The 18,540-nt window shown below is 41.1% G+C and overlaps 1 long non-coding RNA gene and 1 pseudogene across 1 annotated transcript in view; one reads left to right on the plus strand and one right to left on the minus strand.

Moving 5' to 3' along the window:
* Positions 1-18,540, minus strand: part of LOC145721532 (uncharacterized) — a 90,331-nt gene that overhangs the window by 29,887 nt on the left and 41,904 nt on the right. The window lies entirely within an intron of this gene.
* On the plus strand, positions 13,761-14,915 carry LOC102734743 (E3 ubiquitin-protein ligase RING2 pseudogene; annotated as a pseudogene).

The following is an 18,540-nucleotide window of genomic DNA, read 5'->3' on the forward strand; positions in this document are numbered from 1 at the left end:
CAGGGGGAGTGGGAGAGGGAGAAGCAGGCTTCCTGCAGAGCAGGGAGCCCGATGTGGGACCCGATCCCAGGACCCTGGGATCATGACCTGAGCCGAAGGCAGACGCTTAATGACTGAGCCACCCAGGAGCCCCCAGCTAAGCAGTTCTTTTGACCAATTAATTAGTGGTAGCTGAAGTAAGCAAACACTCCCCAGGAGACTCCAAAAATAACTACTGAGGCATAGGAAGAAAATACTAGAAATTCTATTTATATTTCTTTTTACACTGCCCATTTTCATTCCTCTTTTTGTATATATTTTATATTCATAATTTCGAGTAGAACATGTATATAACTTAATGTACATACATTGTGGTTGCATGGCCAAAAACATTTTACTGATGGGGTGCAGGAACAAAGTATAGAGACCACTGCTGTAAAAAATGGGAACCCATTTGAAGAATTTAAGCCAGGGGATGACGAGATCAGATTTTATTTTAGTAAAATCGCTCTGTCTGAAGTGTGGAGAATGAATTAATTTGAAGTGAAAATACAGGCAGAGACCCTAGGTTTGGAGCTATCCAAATCCTCTAAGTGAAGCTTCAACTGAAGCAGTGGGAAGGGGAATTGAGAGGGGGCTAAGGATAGGGATGGAGGGAATAGAGGATGAGAAATATTCAGCAGACAGAATCAACTTGACCTGATGATCAATATATAGGACAGCAAGGGAAACGGAGAAGTTTCATACGACTCTGAAGTTTCTAGCCTACGCGACTGAGTGGAACGAGCATCCAGGATAGGGAAGCCACCCATCAGGCAGGAGCTGGATACTAGAGAAACTAACTGCCCATGTCACAGAAGTCAGCCAACAGGAACAGATCGGAAGCAAGAAGGGAAACTTCCTGCAATGTCTTCTCTGTTACCCTGTACTGACAAAGCTGATCATCATACCAGCTGGCCAAGGACACATATTTAAAGGGCCCATCTTTATTTCTGCAGAGCTGGCAATAAAGAACGGCTCTGAGCTGAGAGGCAGTAAATTAATAATAATGCATAATTCACCTTTGGCTTCTCAGGTTCCATGAAAGATTTGCAGTTTCATCTGGGTCCAAATAGATGTTCCTATTCCAAGTTTTAGGATCATATTCTTTACCAAGTGATGCCTCAACTTTTACATAATTCCCTAGTTTCACGTGGGAATTTTTTACTTTCATTTGGTAAGACTGTAAATTCTTGTTGTAATTCAGCAACCCACATACTTAAATTTGTATTCAATTTTCAAAAATAGCCCTATGGATACAAGAAATAAGGAATTCTTTTAAGGCTGTCATGGCAACTCTTGGGTTCGAAGACCATGACTCAAGTGTTAAAGACTTGACATTGTGGTTTTTCTCTCTGTAAGTGCTCGAGTACACCCATCCCACACCATAGTCTTCCTAGTCATCATTACTGTCATAAAGGTCAAGTGCAGCAACCACTTAGCTTCCAAGGTATTTGTTTCAGTTGGCATTTCATCACAATAAACAACAAGTGATAGCTTCATTAATTGTGATGTCACTTCATGTCATAAATTACCCACATCCCATTTTCCACTGACAAAGAGCTCAGCACTGCACAAGGGTGAAAGCATGACCAAACTTGTCACCAAATCCCATCTTTGTGGGTCTATCACCTGCTATGACTCCTGATACCAGTTCTGTGTCTGTCAGGGTCTAATCAGGAGACATAAACCACACAGAACTTGAACAGGTAAAGTTTAATATAAAGAATTATTATAGGGCGCCTGGGTGGCTCAGATGGTTAAGCGTCTGCCTTCGGCTCAGGTCATGATCCCAGGGTCCTGGGATTGAGTCCCACATCGGGCTCCCTGCTCCTTGGGAGCCTGCTTCTCCCTCTGCCTCTCTCTCTCTCTCTGTCTCTAATGAATAAATACATAAAATCTTTAAAAAAAAAAAAGAATTATTATAACAGAGGATCAGAGTAATGAAAGACTGGCTAGTAAAAGTAAAAAGAACCTTAAAGAATATAAGAAGAGCAGATATAAGGAGTAGCTACTATCCCTGGGTTGACATAGAGTGCCCAAGGGAGGGATTCCCTGCCCCGCAGGCCTGAGATCCAGACCTTTTGGAGGAGACACAGTTGTGGGTTATTGAAGGCAGAGAAGTCATTGTAGGGCAGTGCTGGTGGAGTTGATAGAAATCTGCCCTCTGGAACTTGCTAGAAATCTATCCTTCAGGGTCTTTTTTTTTTTTAAGATTATTTATTTATTTATTTGTCGGGAGAGAGAGAGAGAGAGCACAAGCAGAGAAGCAGGCTCCCCTCTGAGCAAGGAGCCCGATGTGGGACTCAATCCCAGGACTCTGGGATCATGACCTGAGCAGAAGGCAGATGCTTAAACAACTGAGCCACCCAGGTGTCCCTATCCTTCAGGGTCCTACGTTAAACTGTTAAGAGGTATCTCACTGGAGGTGCTCCACTAGAAAACCACTCAAGTGGAGTCCTGGGGAAACCTGCTGACCATTAGGTGCTGCTAACCACCATGCACAGCCTGGTGCTGGGAAGCTCTCTACCTGTGGAGATTAGTACACCAGAACCAGAACAACAACAAAAGTCCCTTCCTCTTGCACTGTTTCTCTAGCATCCTCTACTGACAGTGTTTCGTATTGCGTCAGCTGGCAAAGGAAACGTTTAAAGGACTGACCTCCATGTTCACAGAGCAGGCCTTGGAGGGTGAATTTGGAACTTAGAGGCAATCAACTGATAACCAGTACGTGCTACATCATTTCCACCTGCCAAGGAAAGAAAGGAAGAAAGAAGAAAGGGAGGGTAGAAGGAAGAGAAAGGAAGCTGGGTCTTCCAGGTTTGCAGACTCAGTCTGAGAGGCACAGGAGAAAGACCATCATAACCACAAAGGTTGGAGCCACTATAAGTCCAAGACTGCCACCCTCCACTGGACACTTGATGCTTCCAAGAAGTGGTCTGCATGTCTCAAGCCAGCTTTTTATCTCCCCTGTTCCTCAGAAGCTTTTCTGTGTTCTTCATGTCCCTAGCCCCAGCAGTCTGCCCCTCACTTGCAGACAGTAACTCCATCTCTTATTTCACAAAAACTTGGAAACCATCAGACAGAAACTTCCTCAACTTTTTGCCCCTAAATCTACCTACTATCCTTTATTTCATTTTTTTCACTCAGGCTATAAAGCAAGCGTTAACCCCCATCTGGTGGACCCCCTCTCACCTCTGGAACCTCACATCAAATGTTTTCCCACTTTCCTATATCTTTAATCCATCCTTCTTTTTTAGTTCCTTCCCATTAGCATTTAAAATACTCATGTTTCTTCCATTTTAAAAAGCCCTCCCTAAACTCAACGTGTTCCCCTGTTGCTATCCCCCTCTTTCCTCCACTTCACAGCCAAACTTCTTCATGGAGTTGTCTGTGCTTGCTGTCTCTGCTTTCTCACTTCCCATTCCCTCTTCAACCCACCCAGTCAGTTCTCGCCAGTGACCTCCATGGCCCAGATCTGCCAGATCCTTTCTAGAATTTACCTTGCTTGTCCTGTCAGGAATAGTCAATGTCCTTGACCACCCCTGCCTTCCCAATGCAATTCTTTCTTTTGGCTTCCACTATACTTGTTTGACTCTCTCCTATCTCTAGCCCCTCTTGTTTTCCTCTGTGTTTGGTAATCTACATTCAACTATATGAAGAAGAGTTTATTTGTTCATTATTTAGATCATGAATGCCTATATTTTTCAATTGGTTTTAACAAGTTATTATCATTATTTACTTTGATGGTCAAATTGTCCCAGATTTGGCCAAGTAGGAGCTCCTTCAACATACCTTCTTTGTCTTTTTTTTTTTTTTTTAAGATTTATTTATTTTAGAGAGAGAGCAGGAGAGTTAAGTGCAAGTGAGGGGATAGGCAGAGGGAGTGAATCTCAAACAGACTCCTCACTGGGTGAGAAGCCTGACATGGGGCTTGATCTCACGACCCTGAGATCATGACCTGAGCCAAAATCAAGAGTTGGACACTTAACCAACTGAGCCATGCAGGCACCCCCCTTCTGTGTCTTTCTGGCATGTTCCCATCATTACTTGAACATTTTCTTCACAACAAAAATTTCCAGGTCCATCTTATACCTTCTCTGTCCAAGCCTTGTCTGAAATTAGTCATTTCTCAAGGAGCTCTGTTTTACTTTCAGTGGGGAGTAGTATTTAGAAGCTAAGATCTGGGCACTAGGCATGCTCACAGCTGTTAGGTGTCACTGCTCCCAGGCCTCCTTGGGACAGCACAGGGAATAACTGTATGTCTACCACTCCCCAACACACACTCTTATATCTATACTTATATCTCTTTCTACATCATAAACCATTAGCCACTGTGAAGAAGGGAGCAAAATAAGCAATTCCCTGAATGTCCTAAAGATAAAAATAAACCAATGTGCAATAAGAAATATAACTAGTGCAGGTACTGACTTCAGAAAAGGTTTCCTGTTTAGGTCTCAGAGGGGAAAGCCCCCATGACATCACAGGGGCTTGGGAGTCCAACAGAACTTACTCCATCATATCCTGTTTCTTGCACTGAAACAACTTCATTAAGATCTGTAAGTCTCAATTATCTTGTCTCTTAAGTGTAATAATCCTCACTCTCATTGGGTTGCTGTGAGGATAAAATAAGGGACCATGTAAAGCACATTTTATGTGAACAATTTCGAGTAGCTATTGTGAGTGTCTCCAAATCAACAAACTGTTCCATTCTCAGGTCTGTGTCTTACAGCCAGAAGCTTACAAGTCATTTACACTGCCCCTTATTGTACTTTTTGAAAAATAGCAGCCTTAATGAAAATGAAAACACCATGGTCCAAAACCTCTGGGATGCAGCAAAAGTGGGTCTAAGAGGGAAGTTTCTAGCACTACAGGCTTACCTCAACAAGCAAGAAAAATCTCAAATAAACAACCTAACCTTACATCTAAAGAAGCTAGAAAAAGAACAACAAATAAAACCTAACACAAGCTGAAGGAAATAATAAATATTACAGCAGAAATAAATGATATACAAACTACAAAATATATATACAACACATCAGTGAAGCCAGGAGTTGGTTTTTTTAAAAAAGAACAATGAAATTTATAAACCTCTGGTCAGACTTGTCAAGAAAAAAAGAGAAAGAACTCAAATAAATAAAATCACAAATGAGAGAGGAGAAATAACAACCAACACTACAGAAATAAAAATAATCATGAAAGAATATTGTGAAAAATTATATGCCAACAAACTGGACAATGTAGAAGAAATCAGTAAATTCCTGGAACATATAAACTACCAAAACTGAAACAGGAAGAAGTAGGAAATTTGAACAGACCAATAGCCAGCAAAGAAATTGAGTCAGTAACCAAAAAACTCCCAACAAACAAAAGTCCAGGACCAGATAGCTTCACAGGGGAATTCTACCAAACATTTAAAGAAGAGTTAATACCGGGCACCCGGGTGGCTCAGTCCTTAAGCGTCTGCCTTCGGCTCAGGTCATGGTCCCAGGGTCCTGGGATCGAGCCCTGCATCGGGCTCCCTGCTCTGCGGGGAGCCTGCTTCTCCCTCTCCCTCTGCCTGCCTCTCTGCCTTTTTGTGCTCTCTCTGTATCTCTCTGTCAAATAAATAAATAAAATCTTTAAAAAAAAAAAAAGAAGAGTTAATACCTATTCTTCTAAAACTATCCCAAAAAATAGAAAAGGAAGGAAAACTTCCAAATTCATTCTATGAGGCCAGCATTACCCTGATACCAAAACCAGATAAAGACACCACTGAAAAAGAGAACTACAGGCCAATATCTGTGATGAACATAGTTGCAAAAGTTCACAATAAAATACTGGCAAACTGAATCCAACAATACATTTAAAAAAATCATTCACCACGATCAAGTGGGATTTATTCCTGGATTGCAAGCGTGGTTCAATATTCACAAATCAATCAATGTGACACATCAGATCAATAAGAGAAAGGGTAAGAACCATATGATCATTTCAATACATACAGAAAAAGCATTTGACAAAGTACAACATCCATTCGTGATAAAAACCCTCAATGAAATAGGTCTAGAGGGAACATAGCTCAACATAATAAAGGCCTTACATGAAAAACCCACAACGGGGGCACCTGGGTGGCTCAGTCGTTAAGCGTCTGCCTTCGGCTCAGGTCATGATCCCAGGGTCCTGGGATCGAGTCCCACATCGGGCTCCCTGCTCGGCAAGAAGCCTGCTTCTCCCTCTCCCACTCCCCCTGCTTGTGTTCCTGCTCTCGCTATCTCTCTCTCTGTCAAATAAATAAATAAAATCTTTAAAAAAAAAAAAAAGAGAAAAACTCACAACGGATATCATACTCAATTGGGGAAAACTGAGAGCTTTTCCCCTGAGGTCAGGAAGAAGACAAGGCTGTCCGCTCACCACTTTTATTCAACATAGTACTAGAAGTTCTAGCCACAGCAGTCAGACAACAAAAAGAAATAAAGGACATCCAAATTGGTAAGGAAGAAGTAAACATTTCACTATTTGCAGATGACATGATATTCTATATAGAAAACCCAAAGACTACACCAAAAAACTGTTAGAACTGTAAGTGAATTCATTAAGTTATAGGATACAAAATCAATGTACACAAATCTGTTACACTTCTATACACCAATAAAAGAAATTAAGAAAATCTCGTTTTACAATTGCATCCAAAATAGTAAGATACCTAGGAATAAACCTAACCAAAGAGGTGAAAGACCCATACTCTGAAAACTATAAAACACTGATGAAAGAAATTGAAGTAGACACCAAAAAATGGAAAAACATTTCATGCTCATGGATTGGAAGAACAAATACTGTTAAAATGTCCCTACTACCCAGAGCAATCTACACATTTAATGCAACCCCTATCAAAATACCAACAGCATTTTTCACAGAAATAGAACAAACAATCCTAAAATCTGTATGGAACCACAGAAGACCCTGAATAGCCAAAGCAACCTTGGAAAAGAAAAGCAAAGCTGGAGGCATCACAATTCCAGACGTAAGCTCTATTACAAAGCTGTAGTAATCAAAACAGTATGATACTGGCACAAAAATGGACATACAGATCAATAGAATAAAACAGAAAATCCAGATATAAACCCACAATTATATAGCCAATTAATCTTCAACAAAGCAGGAAAGAATATCTAATGGGAAAAAGACAATTTCTTCAACAAATGGTGTTGGGAAAATTGGACTGGAACATGAGAAAGAATGAAACTGGATCACTTTCTTACATCATACATAAAAATAAATTCAAAATGGATTAAAGACCGGGCGCCTGGGTGGCTCAGTTGGTTGGGCAACTGCTTTCGGCTCAGGTCATGATCCTGGAGTCCCTGGATCGAGTCCCGCATCAGGCTCTCTGCTCGGCAGGGAGCCTGCTTCTCCCGCTGACCCTCCCCCCTCTCATGTGCTCTCTCTCTCTCATTCTCTCTGTCTCAAATAAATAAAATCTTAAAAAAAAAATGGATTAAAGACCTAAACGTGAGACAGGAAACCATTAAAATCCTAGAGGGAAACACAGTCAGCAACCTCTTTGACATCGGCCATTGCAGCATTTTTCTAGATATGTCTTCTGAGGCAAGGGGAAAAAAAGCAAAATAAACTATTGGGACTTCATCAAAATAAAAAGCTTCTGCACAGTGAAGGAAACAATCAACAAAACTAAAGGCAACCTACAGAATGGGAGAAGATATTTGCCAAGGACATATCTGCTATAGGGTTAGTATCTAAAATATATAAAGAACTTACACAACTCTACACCCAAAAAATGAATAGTCCAGTTTAAAAATTGTCAGAAGACATGACCAGACATTTCTCCAAAGAATACATACAGATGGCCAACAGACACACGAAAAGATGCTCAACACCACTCATCATCAGGGAAATACAAATCAAAACTACAGAGAGGTATCACCTCACACCTGTCAGCATGGCTAAAATCAACACACAAGAGGGCGCCTGGGTGGCTCAGATGGTTAAGCGTCTGCCTTCGGCTCAGGTCATGATCCCAGGGTCCTGGGATCGAGTCCCGCATCGGGCTCCCTGCTTAGCGGGAAGCCTGCTTCTCCCTCTGCTTCTCTCTCTCTCTCTCTCTCTGTGTCTCTCATCAATAAATAAATAAAATCTTAAAAAAAAAAAGTTAAAAAAAAATAAAGAGGGGCACCTGGGTGGCTCAGTTGGTTAAGCGACTGCCTTCGGCTCAGGTCATGATCCTGGAGTCCCGGGATCGAGTCCCGCATCGGGCTCCCTGCTCGGCAGGGAGTCTGCTTCTCCCTCTGACCCTCCTCCCTCTCCTGCTCTCTTTCTCATTCTCTCTCAAATAAATAAATAAAATCTTTAAAAAAAAAAATAAATAAAGAGCTTGACATTTTAACCATTAAAAAAAAAAAATCAACACACAAGAAACAGGTATGGGCGAGGATGTGGCAATGCAGACTGGGGCAGCCACTCTGGAAAATAGTATGGAGGTTCCTCAGAAAGTTAAAGTAGAACTACCTTATAATCCAGCAATTGCACTACTAGGTATTTACCCCAAAAATACAAAAATACTAATTCAAAGGGATAAATGCACCCTGATGTTTACAGCAGCATTATCTATAATAGCCAAGTTATGTAGAGCCCAAATGTCCATCATCTGATTAATGCATAAAGAAGATGTGGTATATATATGCAATGGAATATTACTCAGCCATACAAAAGAATGAAATCTTGTTATTTGTAATGACATGGATGGAGCTAGAGAGTATTATGCTAAGCGAAATAAGTCAGTCAGAGAAAGACAAATACCATATGATTTCACTCATATGTGGAACTTAAGAAACAAAACAAACAAGTAAAGGGAAAAGATGAGAGAGACAAAGCAAGAAACAGCCTCTTAATAATAGAGAACAAACTGATGGGTTACCAGAGGGTAGGTGGCTGGGTGGATGGGTTAAAAGGTGATGGAGATTAAGGAGTACACTTGTTGTGAGGAGCACAGGGTGATGTATGGAAGAGTTGAATTACTATATTGTATACCTGCAACTAATATAACACTGTATGGAATTAAAATAAAACTAACTGGAATTAAAATAAACACTTACAAAGAGGGGCGCCTGGGTGGCTCAGTCATTAAGCGTCTGCCTTCGACTCAGGTCACCTGGGATGGAGCCCTGCATCAGGCTCCCTGCTCAGTGGGAAGCCTGCTTCTCCCTCTCCCACTCCCCCTGCTTGTATTCCCTCTCTCACTGTCTCTCTGTCAAATAAATAAATAAAATCTTAAAAAAAAACTTACAAAGAAAGAAAAATATCAGCCTTTATTCATATTGGCCTTTGAAAAAAAATGTCTAGCTATGCTAGACAGACTTCTCTCAGCCAGAGTCTTCACCTTTGGTGGGTCTTTTATACTGGATAGTGAGTCTTCTCCTCTCTGAGTCTTTCAGTTGTGGGTTTTCCATTGGATGGTGACTAACAGATCCAATCAAAACCCAAAAAAGGCTGATGATGGAAATCAGAGAGAGAAATAAAGACCCCCAAAATGAGAGAGTAGCTGGCTGGATACTAGAATTCCTGACAAGAAGTCTCCCAGTCTTCAGGTTGCCCAGCTTTTCCTTGTAACCTGAAAAGCTATATGGAATCAGTCCCTCAAAAAGAGAGCACAGCCTTCTCCCATCACCAAACAATTCTCCATGTGGGGGAGGGGAACAAGAACATATCAGAAGCCAGGATCTACACAAACAACTATGCACATACTGTAAGGGAAGTGTTATTACTTGCCTTTCACAGATGAGAAAACTGAGACTCAGAAAGAATAAACAGAAGTGGTAGAATCCAGATGTACGCAGTTAACACCTTGAGTTATAAGCACAGTATCTGGTTTTTTTTTTTTTAGAAATTAAGTGGTTATTCTTCACTGGAATATTTTATTTTATTTTATTTTATTTTATTTTTTTTAAGATTTTATTTATTTATTCATGAGAGACAGAGAGAGAGAGGCAGAGGGAGAAGCAGGCTCCCAAGGAGCAGGGAGCCCGATGCGGGACTCAATCCCAGGACCCTGGGATCATGACCTGAGCCGAAGGCAGACGCTTAACCATCTGAGCCACCCAGGCGCCCAGCACAGTATCTGTTTTTATATCATTCTCCTGCATCACACTGTGAGCTAGTTGAGATCAAGACCAGTCCTACTAAACTTTGTGCTTCCAACTCCTGGCACAAAGCCTAGCACATAGTAGGCTCCCACTAAAGGCTGAATCAATTAGTCGATAACTCAATAACTAATTGACATGAGTTAATAATCATATATCCCAGATAGATACAATATTATATAATCCCACCCAACACATACATCCAAACTCTAATAACCCTTGGGAATTGTCTCCTGGCTCTGCTGCAGCTTCTGAAGAATACTGGGATCCCATGGAGCAGTCTACAGACTCTTGGTAGAAGAAAATGCATTATCAAGAATGTCAGGCCATGGTACTGGGACTTGCAACTTCATTTCAATGCATTGCATGCCTAAATTACTCAGGTCATGGAATAGTTAAGCAGATTTCTTTTTACTTAAAATTATCCCTCCCTCCACTCCCCCACACACTCTAGAGTCCATCAAAATTGTTGTATATAATTTGAATCTTTACGGATTGTACCCAGGGAAAAGTATGATTTTTTTTAGGTCCCAAGAAGCAAAGTGTTTCATGGCCACCTGATGTGTTGTGTTTTGTGCCTTTGCTGGAAACCAGTAAGCCCACTGTTCCTTAGTGTTGGCTCAGTGCTCCTCTGTATCAGAACTGATAGGCTCTATTCCTTCACCATGGCCAAGCACTCCCAGAGTGCACCATTTTATATATTATAAGTCATCAATATTTTAAACTGAGTGCCTGTTGCTATAAAGGCCCAGTAAGTACATTTATAATTTTCCTGTTTTCGTGACTTTTGAAGAAACCAAAACCACAAATAAAAACTGTTTTATTTGGGGCGCCTTCGTGGCTCAGTCGTTAAGTGTCTGCCTTTGGCTCAGGTCATGATCCCAGGGTCCTGGGATCAAGTCCCGCATCGGGCTCCCTGCTCGATGGGAAGCTTGCTTCTCCCTCTCCCACTCCCCCTGCTTGTGTTCCTGCTCTTGCTATCTCTCTCTCTGTCAAATAAATAAATAAAATCTTTTTTAAAAAAAACTTATTTTGTTTTGCTTTATGATCAGTTACTTTTTTAAAAAAAAGATTTTATTTATTTATTTATTTATTTATTTATTTATTTAGAGAGCACGAGCAGGGGGAGGGGCAGAGGAAGAGAGAGAATCTCAAGCAGGTCTGCACTGAGCAGACAAAGTCTGCCACAGGGCTCCATTCACAACCCTGAGATCATGACCTGAGCCAAAATTAAGAGTCAGATGTTTAACCCACTGAGCCACCCAGGCACCCCTATGATCAGCTACTCTTAAAAATAAAAATTGAGGGGTGCCTGGGTGGCTCAGTTGGTTAAGCGACTGCCTTCGGCTCAGGTTATGATCCTGGAGTTCCGGGATTGAGTCCCGCATCGAACTCCCTGCTCAGCAGGGAGTCTGCTTCTCCCTCTGATCCTCCCCCCTCTCATGCTCTCTCTCTCTGTCTCATTGTCTCTCTCAAATAAATAAATAAAATCTTTAAAAATAAAAATAAATAATAAATAATAAAATAAAAATAAAAATTGATACCTCTGCATTAATTTATTACCTCATGATTTATTAGAAAGTATTATCCCATATATTGGTTTATTTGGCCCTCAGAATAACCTGGGAAGTGTTATTATCTCCATTTTACAAGTGAGAAGTCAAAGTTGAAAGAGGTTTTATATCTTGCCCAAGGTCACACAGCTAATAACTGGCAAAGCCAGGACTAAAATCCAGGTCTCTGAATAGAAAATAGCATTCTCTTTACATTGGAAAGAACCTTAGTGATATTTAATTTGGAGCCCAAATGAGAAACTGTAGCTCGGAGAGGCTGAATGACCTTCTCCAGCTCATCTGTCTGGCAGATTTGTTCACAGCAGAGGGAGACTATTCAATCTCCCTTCTTCACGCTACCTTAAGGATCTGCCATGTTCGAAATCACACATATACCTAGAGGCACAGAAATGACTTGTATTATTAATCATTTAGTGATTAGGCTGAGTGAACTGAAAAATACTGGTCACATTCCTTTATCACAGACTTCCAAGGGATTCTCCAAATATCTCAGCTGTGCTAAAATACTGTGCCGGAGAATGCTTTAAAAACGGGCTGAAACCATTTCTAGATGGTGCTGTGATATTTTTTGCGGTGCTCAAGTAGTATGTACTTTTCTGTAATTCGGACAGTGAAATTGATGCAATGGGAATTTTGTGACTGGTATGCCCGGTGCCGAAGTAGAAATGCCCTCAGCGAGCAAAATCCACGGACACTGAGGAAAGGAGGGCCCAAAAGAAACTTCTTTGATAGAAATACAAGGAGTATTATTTTGACGTATGCTATGGAAATTCAAGAAACATCATATTACTCCATTTGTTCTAAACGCTCACTGAAGCCCTTACTTTGTGCCGGTCCCTTTAAGGGTATCAGATAAATCCCATTTGTCCCTGTTGCTCCCTGTCTTGAGTCATACAACAATGTAGGATTATTTGGCAGGGCTTTGGGCCACATGGCTCCCCAGCCACCACACCGTTCAGCTTCCACAGCACCCAGCCCCCTGCCAGCTCCCTGGGAGGGCTGGACTTTCTCAGGAGTCACGTGGCAGTAAATCACAGGTCCCAGACCCTCACTGAATCCAACCCCAGAGGCCATCCCCAGTACTCCAACTCTTGAGGTTGCCATTCCACTTCCTCCATCCTCAGTACAGTCTCTTTGTTTTTTGTTTTGTTTTGTTTTTAAAGATTTTATTTTATTTATTTGAGAGAGAGAGAGCACGAGAGGGGGTACGGTCAGAGGGAGAAGCAGACCCCATGCCGGGCAGGGAGCCCCATGCGGGACTCAATCCCGGGACTCCAGGATCATGACCTGAGCCGAAGGCAGTCGCTTAACCAACTGAGCCACCCAGGCACCCTTCAATACAGTCTCTTTGAACTGATTTGTACTCTCCCAAACAAAAGCCTTATGGGGTAGGGGAGCAAGGTGAGAGTTAACGGCAAGATTTTTTTTTTTTAAAGATTTTATTTATTTATTTGAGAGAGAGAATGAGATAGAGAGAGCATGAGAGTGGGGAGGGTCAGAGGGAGAAGCAGACCCCATGCTGGGCAGGGAGCCCAGTGCGGGACTTGATCCCGGGACTCCAGGATCACGACCTGAGCCTAAGGCAGTCGCCTAACTAACTGAGCCACCCAGGCGCCCCATCGGCAAGATTTTAAAAATACTGTCTCTGTGATGAGGCAACTTTGGGATTCGAACCTAGAGTAGTTTCTTGGTATTCACAGGTCCAGTCCTGAGACCTTCACAAATCCCCAAATTCATGAATATTACTTCAGTGTAGTTTAGTTGAAAATTTTAAAGTTATCCTTCAGACTCTTAATGATTCCTATAGATACAGGATTTGAAAGTCAGTTATAAAATAGTCTTCTGGCTGAAAAATGAGTAGATGCCTCTTAGCTTTTCCTAAATTTCAGTCTCCAGATCTAGCACTAACTTTCATTTCAGGCCATTTTTCATTAAGAAATATGTTTTGATACTGGGAGGCTCATACCTGAATCTGGGTCTGGCTGTGGCCAGCAAGTCCTGAGCTGGGGCAGGACCTGCGAGGTCTCACGCTATGCAGACAAATGGAACTCAACCATAAGCAGAACATGGGAACTCAGTTTGTATGAATTATAATGAACACCTCAGGAGTCAATAACGGATGGCTTAGAAATTATGATTTCATCTCCAAGTCTACACAGTGAATTAATGTGCCCAATTTGTTTGGATACGTTGAAGAACACCATGACTGCAAAGGAGTGTTTACATCATTTTCGTGCAGACTGCACTATTATAGCCCTTGGAAATGGCAATAAAGATTGTCCCAGAGTGCCTGGGTGGTGCAGTTGGTTGAGTGTCCGACTCTTGGTTTTGGCTCAGGTCTTGATCTCAGGGTCATGAGATCGAGCCCCAAGTCAGGCTCTGTGCTCAGCATGGAGTCTGCTTGGGATTCTCTCTCTCCTTCTCCCTCTGTCCCTCCCTGCTCATGCTCTCTCTAAAATAAATAAATCAATAAATCTTTAAAACAAACAAAGAATATCCCACCTGTTGGAAAAAGCTAGTTTCTGAAAGATCACTAAGGCCAGACCCAAACTTCAATGCACTCATCAGCAAAATTTATCCAAGTTGTGATCAATATGAAGTTCATCAAGAGAGAGTACTAGCCAGGATCAACAAGCACGATAATCAGCAAGCACTCAGTGAGAGCATTGAGGAAGGACTACAGATTACAGTGAGGCAAGAAACAGCAGATTGAAAATGGAAGTGGAGCAGAAGACAGTGGAGACAGTTCCCACTGTGGTAGGACCTAGTACCAAACGGACCAAAACATCTGATGATTCCTGGCGCGAGCTTGATAACAGCAATGCAACCGTGGCAATCGATCCAGTACTGGATGGTGCTAGTGAAACTGACTAAGGATTCAGGCGTCATCCCACACTCACAGAAAAAGATGATAGCACACAGACAAGATTATGCCGCTGTTGATCACTTATCCAAGTTCCTGGCTGTGAGGTCAGCTTCAGAAGAACTTCGGAGCAAAGGAAAACCAAACCAGATGAACCTCGATACAGCCAGTGGGAAGCAGTAATATACCATTTACATAACAACAGCCAGTGGGCAGTTCACTGTATTAAATGGCTCCTTTTCTTTGGAATTGGTCCATGAGTAATACTGGAAAGTGCACAAACCCATGGAACTTTATTATGCACCCACAAAGGAGCACAAATGAGCTTTTACTAAAACCATGTCAGAGAAGGAACTTTTTTATAGCCTATTTCCTTAATATTAAAGATGGGGCGCCTGGGTGGCTCAGTTGGTTAAGCGACTGCCTTCGGCTCAGGTCATGATCCTGGAGTCCCAGGATCGAGTCCCGCATCGGGCTCCCTGCTCGGCAGGGAGCCTGCTTCTCCCTCTGACCTTCCCCCCTCTCATGTGCTCTCTGTCTCTCTCATTCTCTCTCTCAAATAAATAAATAAAATCTTTAAAAAAAAAAAAGATGTAATGTCTTTACTTTTATGGATAGAATCTTGGATACATGGTTTTGTTTGCTTTCTGAGCCAGGCTCATTTACACTATTAGAATATTTTTCCCTTAATTTAATATTTCCTTTTTGGAAGGAACTGTAATTATTTGGTACTTTTTCTTTCCTTTTAAAAATACATTTAAGTTGTATGATTTCACAAACTATGATTCCATTTGGCACACCCTTTTGACCCAGCAATTTTTCATAGTTCTGTATTCTTTTTCTTTTTTTTTCAAGATTTCATTTTTAAGTAATCTCTACATCCAACGTGGGGCTTGAACTCAAAACCCTAAGATCAAGAGTCATAGGCTCTGCCAACTGAGCCAGCCAGGCACCCCCACAGTTCTGTATTCTTAAGTGAAGATTCAGTTGGCTATCCTTTTTCCTCCCCTCAAAAGTTTTCTAGGCCTACAGAATGTTAAATAATATGTATTTTGACTTTTTTTTCCTGGAGTCTTATATATTTATAGTTTCCTATGTAAGCTGTAGTATCTTCATGAAGACCAAGGCTCAAATTCAGTGTGCCTAAAAAACCATTCTCAAATTATTATTATTTTCATGGTATTTTCTTCCATAATATCTCATTTTTTAAAAATGATTCTTTATGAACTTAATGTCCATTTGTCACACAATGTTATTTTTTTTCCATTTTTTCCCTCGAATTTTGGAATTTCTGATCCTGGGAAAAAGAAAACAAACAAAATGTCAAGTTCTAGGAAAACTTGGTTCCCTACAGATTTCACTGAAGAAAGAAAAATTAAATTGGTCTTCTGTAGTCTTCAAGTATATATATATATATTTTTAAGATTTTATTTATTTATTTGAAAGTGATAGAGAGAGTGAGTGTGCACACAGAGGGAGAGGGAGAAGCAGACTCCCACTGAGCTGGGATCCCAACGTGGGACTCCATCCCAGGACCCTGGGATCATGACCTGAGCCAAAAGCAGACGTTTAGCTGACTGAGCCACCCAGGAGGCTTTTTTTTTTTTTTTTTAAAGCTTTACTGTCACTTCAGTTCCTTTATTATGTATGTTTGATGTTTTTTCCTATTAAAATATGGAAATATTTTGCACTTTAGCCTTGACAAAAAGTACAAGATATGTTCAAAGCTTCCCTAATTCTCTTCTTATTGGTAACCACGTAAGTTTCAAGAATAACATGACACATGGAACTAGCAACTGGGTGGGGGGGGAGGTTTGCTTCTGTTTGAAAAGTGTGTTCAGCATTTGAGCGGTCCTATAAGTTTATAAATTTGGTGCTCAGCTAATCACACTCTAGAGAAGCAAGTTAATGCAGCTTGAGCCTTGCCCTAGTGAAAGATAATGCTGTAGAAAAATGTCAGCAAGTGGAGTCAGTTTACTCTTAATTTAGTTTTATTGAGGAACAGTGTTGGGCGTTTGGTGCCAGAAGGCTTTATGAAGACAGATCAGAAAGAAAATTGACTTGTGTGTTATTTTTCATCATTGTCTTGATTCCAAGTTTATATTATCACAGTATTTACACATACTTGTTTGCATTGAGAAATTAACCCTAAAGGGTGTTTTTTTGTTTGTTTGCTTTTTTGCCAGCGGTGAGTAGTCCTCCAGTACCATTATAATTAAATAACCTGACCAGTCATTGTAAATATTTATATGTCATTTGTTTACAGACTGGGGCCGGCTTGATGTTTTAAATCTTCAGCCTGATAAGAAAACTAAAAGGCTCATTAAATTTCTACCATTTTATTGAAAATATTTAAAATCTGTTTTTTACAATTTTATTGGTAATCTGTGCCATGAAATTTGATGACCACCAAAAATCAAGGGAAATTTCGTACTCAACTCCTTTTTCGGTATAATGTTAAGTTGTATAGATTTTTTTTTTTAAGATTTTATTTATTTATTTGACAGAGAGAGCAAGAGAGCACAAGCTGGTGGAACAGCAGGAGGGTGAGGGAGAAGCAGACTCCCTGCCAAGCAGGGAGCCCAATGCGGGGCTCGATCCCAGGACCCTGGGACCATGACCTGAGCAGAAGGCAGACGCTTAACCATCTGAGCCACCCAGGCACCCCAAGTTGTATAGATTATTAACACATGTGTACTGGTTATAACCTTGGTTTTGTGAAATAACTGCTTAGATTTTATTGGGAACATTAGATTAGTGGCTGCATTAAATAACTAAATTCCCATTGTGATTGAGAGTTTGTTTTTTTTGTTTTGTCTTTTTTTTTTAGAGGAAGAGAGCATGAGAGATAGTGAGCATGAGTGGGGGGAATGGGGCAGAAGGAGGAGAGAGAAAACCCCAAGCAGTCTCCATGTCCAGTGCAGAGCCCCACGCTGGGCTTGATCTCACAACTCCGAGATCATGACCTGAGCTGAAATCAAGATTCGGATGCTGAACCAACTGGGCCACCCTGGCACCCCTCCATTGTGATTAATTGAAAAAACAAACAAACAAACATGCTTTATCACTTCACACTGCTAGGATTACTATAATAAAAAAGACAAATAATAATTTGGTGAAGATGTGGAGGAATTGGAACCCTGATACATTGCTGGTGGGGGTGAACCACTTTGGAAAACAGTCTGGCAGTTTTTCCAAAGGTTAAATATACAGTCACCATATGATGCAGCAGTTGCACTCCTGGGTTTATACCCAAGAGAAATGAAAACATATGTCCACACAAAAATTTGTACATGAATGTTCATAGCAACATTTTCACAGTAGTCCAAAAGTAGAAATAAACCAAATGTCCATCAACAATGAATGAACAGGGGTGCCTGGGTGGCTCAGTTGGTTAAGCGTCTGCCTTCGGCTCAGGACATGATCCCAGGGTTCTGGGATCGAGTCCCCCATCGGGCTCCCTGCTCAGTGGGGAGCCTGCTTCTCCCTCTCCTCCCTGCTTGTGCTCTCTGTTGCTATCTCTGTCTCTCTCTCTCTCTCAAATAAATAAATAAAATCTAAAAAAAAAAAAATGAATGAACAAATAAAATGTGGTATATCCATATAATGAAATATTCATTTTATTCAGCCATAAAAGAAAAGAAAGACTGGTACATGGTACAACATGGATGAACCTTGAAAACACTATGCTTAATGAAGGAAGCCAATCATAAAAGACGTATCGTACAATTCTGTTTGTTTGAAATGTCCAGATTAGGCAAATCTATACAGAATGAAAGTAAGGTAGTGGTTGCCTAAGGCACAGCACCGAGGAATGGGAGAAATAGGAGGCAAGGAAGGGTAGCAGGTTTCTTTATAGGGTAGTAAAAAGGTCCTAGATCGACTGTGGCAATGGATGCACAACTGAATATTCTAAAAACCACTGAATTGTACACTTTAAGTAAGTGAA

Source organism: Leptonychotes weddellii, chromosome 5 (genome assembly GCF_054177405.1).
Source record: "Leptonychotes weddellii isolate Sample4059 chromosome 5, ASM5417740v2, whole genome shotgun sequence".
Lineage (NCBI taxonomy): Eukaryota > Metazoa > Chordata > Mammalia > Carnivora > Phocidae > Leptonychotes > Leptonychotes weddellii.